General features: G+C 49.7%; 1 protein-coding gene across 1 annotated transcript in view; it reads right to left on the reverse strand.

Moving 5' to 3' along the window:
* The window catches only part of SUMF1 (sulfatase modifying factor 1), a 305,071-nt gene that overhangs the window by 62,503 nt on the left and 229,184 nt on the right, over positions 1-13,384 (reverse strand). The gene's annotated exons all lie outside the window — the stretch shown is intronic.

A 13,384-nucleotide genomic window follows, 5' to 3' on the forward strand; every position in this document is an offset into this window, starting at 1 on the left:
CGATTAGCAATTTGTGATTCGCAAATAAGGAAGCAGTAGAAATCGCAAAAAATATTGCGATTTCTACATGCATCCCGTTTTGCGAGTCTGTAATAGCGATTCCTTAATAATCGCTAATACAGACTCGCAAAACGGGACTTTTATGAATCTACCTGCAAATAAATAAATGAAAGACAAGAAAACAATAGATAATTCTACAGTCAAAAAGAGATGGAGATAGAAATAAGTTAAAGAACGGAAAAAGAAAATAACTCTATAGCAATATCAACAATAGGAATTCGAACACTGACGTTAATAACTAGTTAAGTAGCAGGCACAAAATCATGAATTGTGTTGATGAGCTTCAAAACCCTGTTTATTATTAATGGCTGCCACTTTTTCATAACACAAGTGTATGCGGAGCACATGTTCATTCATCCTCAACGCGCGATCAATTGATAACGGATGTTTATGGTTATCAAAGATGATGGTACTCATGAGAAAGGAAGGAAGGACACACAGACACGGACACACCCTCCATTCACCCCAATGTATTTACCAGCTGTTTTATTTCAACTTAAGTATTGACAGCAAGAAAGAAGTACTAAAGAGGGGGAAGCAAACAGGGCCTGAGAAAAGTCTGACAAATAAAAATAAGATAAACAGAAGGGAAACTAGTAAAAAATAATATGAAAGGAGGAAAAGTCAAATATAAATTATCAAAAAAGGGACGCCCTGAGGATACAAAGATGAAAAGACAGAGAAAGACTAGTAAAAGAAAGGAAAAACCCGCAAACAAACATCTGAAAAAACACCTTATAAAGGTGCTCAAAGACAGAGAATGAGAGACAAGGTAGAAAGAATGAATGCAGAGGACACGTTTCACATTAAATCTATTTTTATTAATTGCCTCTTATCAGTAGCAAGACAGATGGCACGAGCGGCCTCCGATCGCTATCTGTGCACTCACTACCTTCCTGAGGGTGACCGCTCCAATCAGCCATCGCCCAGACCTGCAAATGACGCGGAAAGCGAACATTTTTTGTACTTTTATGGTCACTGGACCTGAATGTTCCACCGGCAGCGACAGGCGGTCTATTTTCGACGAGATGACCCAGAAGGCATGTACTAAACAACAGTATTCGAGGTTGCAACGGGTGTTTTGACAGAAACTTCTTGGAGCACACTCAAAAGGGCGCCTAAAATGGATTCAGATGGAGCCACCTGCCGCCGAGAGATGCCGCTGAGTGGGTACAGACTTCAGGGCAGGTGGACCAGCTGCCACGGGGCTGCTAGATTGAGTTGTGAAGGACTAGAGAGGGGTTAAGTGTGATGGAACAAGCACATTGTGACCATGTAGAAGTAACAACATCCAGGCGGACACAAAGAGCCCCGGGAATCTGCAGGTAAACAACAATGCAGTTTATCGAGGGCTGAACATCCTAACCAGGCTCTGGCATCAGAAAATTTAACTTCAAGCAGGTGTTTCCACAGACCTTTTCTCTACACAGACCTCTGAAGTTCATCTATTTAGGACACGTAAAATATCCCACACTGGATATTTTTGATAATAATATAGCAGCTTGCACCTGTCTCTCTGACGCTGCCTTGCCACCCATTCTGACTGCTGTGGCATCGTGCCCACTTCCGTGTCCTGATACATCTCCTACAACAATTCCTGACTGCTGCTTCTGGGCCAGGAGTTCTCTCAAAGGTCCTCTGGGGTGCCATGATGCAGCCAGAACTAACATAGAAGGTAATACACAGTAAAACTAAATCTGCTGTCCGAGTCTAGATCTAACCGTGTTCTCCACCCCCAACTAGAGGAGATATTGGTATTTAGAATGTGGCCGATGTATACATAACGCACACCCAAAATAAACAGGCAGCATTTGGTATACTGACAATATACCTCTGAAAACTCGTCATCCCCCTGTCATTTCCACACCAGAACCACAACTAACAGCAGTGGAAGTCACACCACGGGAGGTGCAGGTGGGGAATGTAATCACATGTGTGGCAAAGGAGAGCAGGGGAAAGGCTTAATTTGTGCTGGTGTTTGAAAGTAGTAGACAAGGGCGCACATATTTGGGGAACTGAACTAATTTCCATCAGACCTTGAGCCAGAGTAAGACAGTGAAAGGCAGAATAGCGAGGAGGAGGAGGAAAGGAAAGAGAAATCCGGAATGAAAACAAACCTCCAAGAGTGAGATGAAGAGACAGGAAGTGTAGGGTAGTGGAAGAAAGAGTCATGAGTTGGAATCAAGACTAGGTGGCCTTGAAATGTGGCTAACCTCCAATCAGCAGAGTCAGAAGTGGGCTCCTAAGAAACCCTCTGGTCCCCAGCACTTATTTATTCCTGTATTTATTTTTTTTTTTACAAATTATGCAATGAACAATGACCGCTCCCATGAAAAGAACAGAGCTGAAGCAGGAGAGTGGAGGTGAGTGGATACATGTGCAAGGCCAGACAAAAGTTGGCATGTGTAACCCCCTCTCCCCTCCCCGCCATAGGGTGGGGTGGGGGTCAGTGTAGAAGCTGAAGAATTTACTGTAGCTCTTCAAATCATGTGTTAAAAAAAAGAGACAGTATTAAGTTGCTTTGTCGCAGTGAACTAACCCACGCATGGCCTGATAGAGCCTTTTGTTGAACTAAGCCATATCCAACAATGATAAACGCGCTGGAAGCTAGAACTTAGCGTCACCCATGCGCGACACTACATACCTCCCAAAAACAGAGAAGACAAATTATATATAATTAAATGAAAAACAACAGAAACCAGTCATTTCAGGATTCCACACAAAAAGACCTTGTGCTGCTGAGAAGTCACTGCCTTTGATAAGAGACTTAGATAACAGTGAGGGAGCACCACTAGATCAGATGATTGGCATGATTTAAACCCAGCTCGAGGACATCCGAGAAAGAGAGAGAGAAAGAAAAAAAGCAAGAGGGAAAGAAAGAGAAAAAGAAAGAGAAAGAAGAAAGAGAGAGAGAAAGAACAAGAAAGAGTGAGAGAGAGAAAGAAAGAAGAGAGAAAGAGTGTGAGGAAGAGAAAGAAAAATAGAGAAAGAGAAAAAGAAAGAAAGAAAAAAGAAAAAGAGAAAAAGAGAGCAAGAGGGAGAAAGAGCAAGAGAGCGAAGGAGGAAAAAAGAGAAAAAGAAAAAGGAAGAGAAAGAAAGAGAAAGAGAGAAAGAGGAACAGAGAAAGAGCAAGAGGATGAGAGAAGAGGGAAAGAGGAAGAGGATGAGAGAGAAAGATGTCGACACCCGCTTTTACATTGTTAATATTAATGTATTTGTTTTTTTAATTTGCAGCGCTGTCAGCTTTCACTTTAGCGGCCGTGCTTACAGAGCTGTCCACCTTCACTTTGGAGGCAGTGCTTCTTTGTTTTTTTGTTTTTTTTTTAAAACCTTTAGTCAAGAAAAGAAGGAGATACATGCGCAGGCCCACAACCATCATGGCCGGCTGCAAAGACAATCAATGAAAACAGGAGAAGCTGAAGCCAAGCAGTACAGGATATATCAAAGTATATAAAATGTGGTTGTGGGGGTCGCAAACAGGATGTGAGGTTTTCATTTTTAAATTTTAGGGAAAGAGTAGGGGCTGCAACAACAAGGACATCACACCTCACAGGATAGGAGCTCAAAGGAGACAGTTGGGAATTACCCCTATTACAGTCGGAGATAGGCTAGAACTAAAGCGACTATGCAATCCAGGCAGCCACGGCGATGATACTGGACAATAAACCACATTACAATAATCCACATTTCTAAGGATCACCCCAGAAAGCCTACCCCCCAGGAACAGAAAAACAGAGGCTTGTCGAGAAGCCGAAAAAAGAAAAAGGAAAGGTGCAAGACCAAGAGACAGCCAACCCTACGGAAGAGGAAAGAACCCTCCCAAAGCCGGAAAAGAGTGATAGGGACCATAGAATAAAACAAACTAAAATAACAAACCCCCCCCCCACACCCGCCACCCTGCACCCCTGTAATGGCTACGGCCTAACCCACTAACAGCGTGCCTGTCGCCCCAGAACTGCCCCACAGAAGGGAAATATATATAAAGAAGTGGAGGAGGAGAAAAACAAACAAGCCCCCGGACACCTGATACCCCCCGCCGGCCCACCCATAGCACAATCATCATCAATAAAGCAAAGAACAGGCAGCAGTATCACAGGGAGGACAGTCACCAGGAACCCCCCCCCCTCCCACCCCCGGCCCGGTGAGGTATTCAATGCAGTCCCGGCAAAAATAAACGGAGCAACCCCAAAGAAATAGAGGCAACCCTGCAAGCCTCACGAGGAGATTTATCGCCAGAGTCATAACATTTACAAACCAAAAGAGCGTCGCAGATAGTCCAAAGCAGTGGCGAGGAGCAAGAAGACCTCAAAGTCAAAGTCAGCCCTGGCCAGTACGAAACCGCACCGGAGCACATCCCGACCAAACCACATCCGACAAGAGGCAGTCAAAGTGTCCATGGCGGACCAAGGCAGCGAAGGTGGAATAAAGTCCGGTCTCAAAATGGCGGCATCTGTTATGTAGACGGGCCGGAACAAAGGAAAATGGCGATCCTCTTCGGCAAGACCCTGAGACTCGGCAATTAAGAACAAGACATCCAGCGACGACACAGCATCGGATAGGAGACAGAGGGAAAACCATGCACTGCAGCAGATGAAGGGAAAGTGAGATCGACTCTCCGAGGAGCAAAGTCGGGCCGCCGCTCGGGCTCTTGCAAATGGCGGGTCAAATCGCTCGTCTGGAGCACAGACTTCTGTACAGGCGCTGCAGCGTCTGTGGATGGTCGCGAGCAGGCATCATCAAGTTTCGCCGCCAGAGAGACACATGCGCCGGTGAATTGCGAGCGGAGCGCCCCAATCGCCGCCATTACAGATCTCAATGAATGTGCGCCGTCCATCCCCTCCATCCCGGGGTCGAGAGGACGGAGGGGGACGCAGTCTCCAGCCCACATTCGGCGATCGCAACAAACAAGGGCGCCCCGCACTGGCACACTCAGACCAGACACCGACCGTGGGTGCAGCCCATTAGCCCCCGGGCCAGGAAACGAGGGTCAGGCACACAACCCACAGCCACGGTGCAGGAGGATCGCAGCACGTCACAGTGTCTCTTCTCCGGCACCATCCAGCATTGAGAACAAGAGCAAGAGCGAAAAGAATTATCCAGACCTGGAAGACCGGCCACAATCGCGGTCCCACAGCCGATGTTGATCAGAGCCCTCTCGGGTGATTCAAAAATCGAGGTCCCGGCGGCAGCCCGGGAGTAGGCCAGAAATGGGACACGACATAACTTCGTCGCTGAATAGGGTAGGAAATCAGGGAAAGCACCACTGGCAACAGGCAACCTTCAGACATCCAGGCACAGGGCGTGGGTGGAGGATAAACGACAGGATAGACGAGCCGCCGGCGGAGGTCAGCGGAGCCGGGAGCTTATGCGGCCATCTTGATTCGCGGCGTAGCTCCTCCTCCCTGTGCTTCTTTGTTTAATTAATTTGCAGCACAGTCCATTTTCACTTTAGCAGCCGCACTACAGAAACTTGCCTTCTTTCTTTCCTTATTTTTTTTAAGTGAATGGCCCCCAATATGTCGCTCCCCCTTTAATGTTAGCCACGCCCCTTTCTTTATACGCTGCTCACCGTAACCTGAATATGGGAGCAGCATCTAAAGAAAGGGGCACAGCCACCATTAAAGTGGTCTCGCATTTGCGAGAGTTTGGGGTATCAGCATTAGAATTCAGGCCCGGACTGACCGTTGCGGGCACTGGGCAATCCCCCAGTGCGCCGCACGGGTGGGAGCTGGTTTTGGGCCCCTGGGGGCTGTTTTTGTTACAGGGCCGTTTATCCAGCATAGCTGCAAAATCATCCCTGTAACAAAATCGGCCGAAAACCAGCCCCGGCAAAGAGCTCGGTGGCACCCACAACCCCCCAGTGGGACCGGCCGAGCACTTTGCCGGCGCCGGTTTTGGTTCCTAGTCAGCCCTGTTAGAAATGATAATGCTTTTTATATATGTGTTGCTTTTGAAAACACAAATAAAATGCATTGCCATTTGTTAGAAATGGGATCCCTGGGTGGCCAGGGCTTGCACCAAAGTCAGTCAGAGACCACCACTCCTAAGTCAGGGCAACGGAGTTACATGCCAAGATAACCCCTGCTCACCCTCTAGGTAACGAGGCGCGAGAGGCAAAGCTAAACTTGGAGGCTATGTAGATTAAGTGTTTGCACGCGCACCCCGCAACAACACCCAAGGCCCACCACAAAGGAAACTCCACACAAGGTTATATATAAAAAAAGCCTTTGTATTATACCAAAACACATTAGATAAAATCACACACTTTACAATGTGCCAACAGGCACGGGCAGAATTTACAGGGGATATGTACAAGACAGGGCCACATGGACCACTGTCAGGAATAGGCACTTTTAGAACTTAGAATATAAAATTACTGTAGCACAAAATAGAACATAAAGCACACAACCAGTAACTACTGGTAACAGGTAAGTACCACCTACGCAACCCTAACCACCTTAGGAACAGGTCACGCAGGGAACCAGGACCTCACTAGCACCACCTGTACTAGCAAGAACAACCACCTAAGTATCACAGTACCTGTAGGGGTATAAGCACATTACAGATGATGCATCATAACACATTCACAGGTGTAGGGAAGGAAAATACATGATGCAGAACCTACATTCAGCGGTGTGAGAACAAGGCACATGACGCATAAAAACACATTAGCCACAACCTGTGGCAGTCCCTAGGCCAACTGGCCTCTCTAGGGCTAGGACGCCCTGTGTCCCAAAGTCAGGGGTGCCTAAACGTGGCAGCTGCCCACGAAATGCTGGGCAGCTGTAGTCAATGAGCAAAAACACATTGGAGCCTCGCAGGCTCTGGCCAGGAACACTCGTGGCCCCGTGAGCCTCCCTGGGCTCACGAACAACTATGGGGCAAGGTGGGAGGGGCCGCTTCCTTCCGGGGCCGCTCCACCACTGGGGACAATGCCGCCTGGATGGAGCCTCTCCGGGCTCAAGAACAGAGAAATGCCCCCTGAGCCTCTCTGGGCTCTAAAAACAACTGCTGCTGTGAGCCTCTTTGCTGGAGTCCCCCTTCTGGGGACTCAAAAAGGCAATGACCCCTTCTCTCCCACTTTTAGCATTCGGAGCAGGGGATTTTATTGGAATACATCTTGGCGGATAATGGTTTGATGCTACCTATGGGGGATGAGGTGAACATACCAACTTTCAAGGGTATTGGTAGTGGGTCAACTATTGACTTTATTTTCACAAGTTTAACATTAGGGAGTAATATAGTAGACTATTTTCCGGTCTGGTCCCATTTTAGTGACCATAATCCTGTTTTTTTACGTGTTAGAGGTGTCCTTGGTAGATCCGAGATGCAACTGAATTTGGCTGATAAACAAGATATTCGGGCTACAGACCAGGCTCGGAGAATTAAATGGTGCAAAATCGTCCCCGAGGATTTCCTAGGCAACCTCTCCCACAGTAGAGGGGAGGAGTTACATATATGCATGGACAAGGAAGCAGGGGACAGTGAGGTAGTTGAGGCATACCAAAGGGTTTGTCACCAGATTATGTCTGATTTAACACATTCTGGTAAAGCTAAAGAATCAGGGGCAGTTGGCTGGTTTAACCATAACTGCTCAGTAGCTAACCGCAAACTGAAGGAGGCCTTGAAATGTAAGCCTGTTGATAGGAAATGTGTGGCACTCCTAAGGAAAGCATATAAAGCTGCAGTAGAACAGAGGAGGCGGGAGATCAGGGAAGACGCCTGGGCAGAATTGACCTCTATTGACGTTATAAAAAACAGCGCCAAATGCTGGGCAGTGATTAATCAACCTTATTTTGTTGATTCGAGTAATAATGTTTTAGACTGTGGTATTCAGGAGGACAAGTGGCTCTCCCATTTTAAGTCAGTTTATGAACATGTGTCCACTGGGGTCGACGATTCAACCATGGCGGCTACTCACCATTATACCTTAGTGGTGAACGAGGAGGAGGTGGCTGAAGCCATCTGTAAAATGTCAAGTAATAAGGCCCCCGGCCCTGATGGCGTACCAGCCGACCTCTTCAAGTCCCACACAGCAATATGGTCTAAGGTTTTATCTAATGTATTCAATAGAATTTCCACAATTGGTATCCCAACGACCTGGTCGCAGTCGGTAATAGTACCTATTTTTAAAAAAGGTAATAGAGGAGAGCCAAGTAATTACCGCCCAATTTCCCTTATAGATTCTGCAGTGAAGGTCCTTGGCAGAGTGGTTCTGTGTAAACTATCTGATTGGCTTGAGGACACAAACTCTCTGTCAGCCGTACAGTATGGGTTTAGAAAGGGGCGTAGTACTATAGATCAGAGCCTCAACCTCCAATTACTGATTGGAAAGTATACCCTAGCGAAGCAAGGTTGTTTGTACATAGGATTTATGGACCTGTCCTCGGCCTTTGACCGAGTAAACAGGTCCAAGCTATGGGACTTGCTTTTAAAGATGGGCATTGACGAAAATATAGTATACTTTCTAGCTGATCTTCATCGGGACCTCACAGTCACAGTGAGATATGATCGTAAGGGGAATTGTACGGGCAAGATAGGTATAACTAACAGGGTGTAAGGGGGTGTCCGGGGCCCCCCCTGGCGTAACTGTAACTTGTGACCCCTCCCTCTTCTTTTCACAGCCCCAGTGTACATCCTCATGGAACAGGGTAGAAGAACACTACAGTTGTGATGACGAGGAACTGGACAGCGGCCCCTTTAAATGGTATCAAGGGCTTGAGGAGGAGGAACCCGACTCCGCCTTAAAAGAGGAAGGTGCTTCAGACCAGGTGTGTCTATACACCGGAGGAGCGGTAAGCAGGAAGAGCGGAGAGGCGTGGAGCAACAAGGACGTGAGCGACGATTGGTGGGAAGAAGAGTTGCTCACTCCTTTCCCACGAACTGAGGAGTCGCTCCCACTGTCCCTGCAGACAGCTGGTCTCTTCGCGCTGCTTTGCCTCCTTTGCCTTAATTATTGACTTGACTCATCCTCGCCTGCTGCATAGCTAAGTAGCGTTTTGTTTGTTCAGCGCTGTTAATCTGATCAAAGTGTATTTCGCATTGGCGCTCTGTGGCTTCTGAAATTGTGCTAGCGCTTTGCTTGTTCAGCGCTGTTTATCTGCTTGCTTTGTGCCTCATTTGCGCTCTGTAACTTTTCAACTGCTTCCCCTACGCTCTCAGCGCTTTTACCTATAGCGCTACGCTGTGCCTCCCCCCTCCGCCTCCATTTTGTTTGTTGTCCTCGTGCACCCGCCCCGCCTCCCAGCTGATACGCCCTCGCCCCTCCCCCTCCACTATCCATATATGACAGTTGCTCCCGCGTGCAGCGTTCACGCGCAGCGTCCGCGCCCAACCCGCGCCGAAGGTGCGCCAAAGGTAAGCCCGTCTACGCCCGTCCGCGCCTGGACCGCGCCCAGCGCCAGTCCCCCTGCCCCTCACGCTGCCCAGCCCTCCCGCATTACCTACGATGCTGCCACCCTCCTAGCCCTTAACCCCGGTCGCGCCCCCAACTGCGTCCAAGCCGCTCCTGGACGCACCCATGGCCCGTTCTCCTGCCTCTCCTGCAGATTCATCGGCACCGATAACATCTCCGCTGCGACCACAACACAGACTCCCGACCCCAACCACCTAGAATGCATCCTTCTCAACACCCGCTCGGTCCACAGGCACGCCATTGACCTTTGGAACCTACTAGACACCATCTCCCCTGACGTCGCCTTCCTAACGGAAACATGGATGAACGCTTCCTCTGCCCCTGACATCGCCATTGCCATCCCTGAAGACTATAAGATCACGCGCAAGGACCGCACCGACAATACAGGAGGTGGAATCGCTATCGTCCATAAGAAATCAATCCGCATCTCGACCAGCTCTGACGCCAACCTCGCTAACTCCGAACACCTCCACTTCCAAATACACATCGACCCCAAGACCACACTCAGAGGCACCCTCCTCTACAGACCACCAGGACCCCGCGCAAAATTCAGTGAAGACATCACGGACTTCATCACCCCACACGCGCTCCCCTCCAAAGACTACATCCTTCTGGGAGACCTCAACTTCCACCTTGAAAAGAGCAACGACCGCAACACCGCCACCCTCTTGGACAACCTAGCCAACCTCGGACTTAAACAATTGGTCACTTCCCCCACCCACATCGCAGGTCACACACTCGACCCCATCTTCACCTCCAGCAATCATGTCTCCTTCAGCCACACTACGGATCTCCTCTGGACTGACCACAGCTGCGTTCACTTCACCTACAACAAACCGAAACCCATCGTCCACCTCCAACCAACTCTACAAAGAAACTGGAACAAAATCACCACGGAGCAGATCTCCACATCGCTCCTTCAAACCTCCCCAGCCCTCTCTTCTAACGCCAACGAAGCCGCATCTAACCTCACCCTCTGGCTATCCAACACCGCCGACACCTTAGCACCAATGAAAAAACGTCAACACAAACTTGGCATCAAGAAGGCCTCATGGTTCAACGATGACCTCAAGAAGTCCAAGAAACTGTGCCGCTCCCTTGAAAAGGCCTGGAAAAAAGACCCATCCACCAGCAACAAGGACGCCTTCAAAAGCGCCATCCGTACTCACCACCAACTGATCCGAAAAGCCAAGAAAACAGCATTCAAAGATCGACTTGACAACAACGCCCACAACAGCAAGGAACTTTTCAACATCGTCAAGGAATTTTCCAACCCCTCGGCCAACTCCAACGACATCTCCCCCTCTCAAACCCTCTGCGATTCCCTAGCCTCTTTCTTCCACAACAAGATTGCTGACATCCACAACAGCTTTGACAACCAACCCGGAAGCCAACCCACCCTACCATCAGCTGACCATCTTCCCACCGTTAACACCCTTAACGCCTGGAATCCTATCTCCACTGAGGACACCATCCGCCTGATGAATTCCATCCACTCTGGATCCCCCACAGACCCATGCCCTCACCACATCTTCAACAAAGCAGACTCCGTCATAGCTCCTCACCTCCGAGACGTCATCAATTGCTCCTTCAACTCCGCTACCTTCCCAGAAGATTGGAAACATGCTGAACTCACCGCCCTTCTGAAAAAACCAACAGCAGACCCCACCGAACTCAAAAACTACCGCCCCATCTCGCTTCTTCCATTCCCGGCCAAAGTCATCGAGAAAGCTGTCAACAACCAGCTCGCCGCCTTCCTCGAAGCCAACAACTCACTCGACCCCTCACAATCTGGCTTCCGAGCCAAACACAGTACTGAGACCGCCCTCATCGCAGCAACAGACGACATCCGAACTCTACTGGACAATGGAGACACAGTCGCCCTCATCCTCCTCGACCTTTCTGCAGCCTTCGACACAGTCTGCCACAGCACCCTTTTAAATCGCCTCAGAAACATCGGACTCCAAGGAAAGGCACTGGAATGGATCACCTCGTTCCTCACCGGAAGAACCCAGAGAGTCCGCCTCCCACCATTCAAGTCCGAGGCCTCTGAAATCATCTGCGGCGTACCACAAGGATCCTCACTCAGTCCCACCCTCTTCAACGTATACATGAGCCCCCTCGCGCCAATCGCCCGCCAACACAACCTCAACATCATCTCTTACGCGGACGACACTCAACTGATCCTATCTCTCACCAAGGACCCCAGCACCGCCAAAACTAACCTTCACGAAGGAATGAAAGAAGTCGCCGAATGGATGAAACAAAGCCGACTGAAACTGAACTCAGACAAAACAGAAGTCCTCATCTTAGGTAAATCCCCCTCTGCATGGGACAACTCCTGGTGGCCGGAAGCCCTCGGAAATGCACCCATCCCGACAGACCACGCACGGAACCTTGGCGTCATCCTGGACTCCTCACTATCAATGAACAGACAAGTCAGCGCCGTATCCTCCTCCTGCTTTAACATTCTTCGCATGCTCAGAAAAACATTTCGCTGGATCCCCACCGAAACAAGGAAAACAGTCACCCATGCTCTGGTCACGAGCCGACTGGACTACGGAAACACCCTCTACGCAGGTACCACCGCTAAACTCCAGAAGAAACTACAACGAATCCAAAACGCCTCAGCCAGGCTCATATTAGATATCCCACGCAACGAACACATCTCTGGTCACCTTAAAGATCTCCACTGGCTACCCGTCAATAAGAGGATTACTTTCCGACTGCTCACCCACGCACACAAATCACTCTACGACATCGGACCAGATTGCCTCAACTCTCGACTGTCCTTCTACTCCCCCTCCCGCCAACTTCGCTCTTCCAGCCAAGCCTTCGCCACTGTACCTCGCATCAACAAGACCACCATGGGAGGCAGATCCTTCTCTTACCTGGCTGCCAAAACATGGAACTCACTCCCCGCCTACCTTCGCCTCACCCAGAATCACCTAGCGTTCAGAAAACAGCTTAAAACGTGGATATTTGACAAATAATCCTCCTCCCCTTCCTAAGCGCCTTGAAACCCTCTGGGTATGTAGTGCGCTATATAAATTTTATGACTTGACTTGACTTGACTGGAGTGGAGACTTCAACCCGGGAACCAGCGGGAGGATTCGAGCCCTGAGGAGACGCACAGAGAAGATCGAGGTCTGCGAGGAGCGTCCCCGGAGCCGGAGGTATTCCGAGAAGCGCGGCGAGATCCTGAGGCGGGTCGGGAAGCGGTCACCTTCGAGGACTTCGAAGGAGGAGAATCCGGAGCGGAGGGAGTCCTGGAGAGAGCGGAGGAAGCAGGAGCATCGAGAGACGAGGAGACGCCTAAGCCGGGAGGCCACCGACACCGCGAACCGCCCAGCCACTCCCCTGGAGGGGCGTGGCTCACAGAGGTACGTTCCCGTATAGCGGGCTGGGTGGCGAGAAAGGCGAGGCGCAAATAATTCCCCCTGAGACTAGGTTTTGAGTTGTTTAGTATAAACCCCCCCCCTCACGTAGATAGCGCACAAGGTCCCTAGCGTGTGTTGTTTCAGAGCACCGGGCGTCCCTCACTACCCACCCCCACGTGTGTGTTTGGGTACTACCTGTGGCGGACGTGAACCTAACTGTTATAATTGGGATGAGGCTGCACACCAGTGTCGCGTTGGTTAGGGACTTTAATTAAGAACAGGCGTAGAAAACCCAGTTCGGACACGTAACAGGGTTAAACAGCACGAGCTCAGCGCGAGACATAAGCTGAGGCACAGGGTGAATATAACACTAACGTACCTCTATTGTTTCTCCCCTCCACCGGCGGAGTCAAGGGCACGACGGAGGCGGAAGGAGGAGACCGGAGAAGGCCGTTAACGAAAAGAAGGGAGGAAGGTGTCCTATCGAAGAGCAGAAAGGAAAGAAGCCGTTCCCCCAGGAAACCTGTAC

Source organism: Lissotriton vulgaris, chromosome 9 (assembly GCF_964263255.1).
Source record: "Lissotriton vulgaris chromosome 9, aLisVul1.2, whole genome shotgun sequence".
Lineage (NCBI taxonomy): Eukaryota > Metazoa > Chordata > Amphibia > Caudata > Salamandridae > Lissotriton > Lissotriton vulgaris.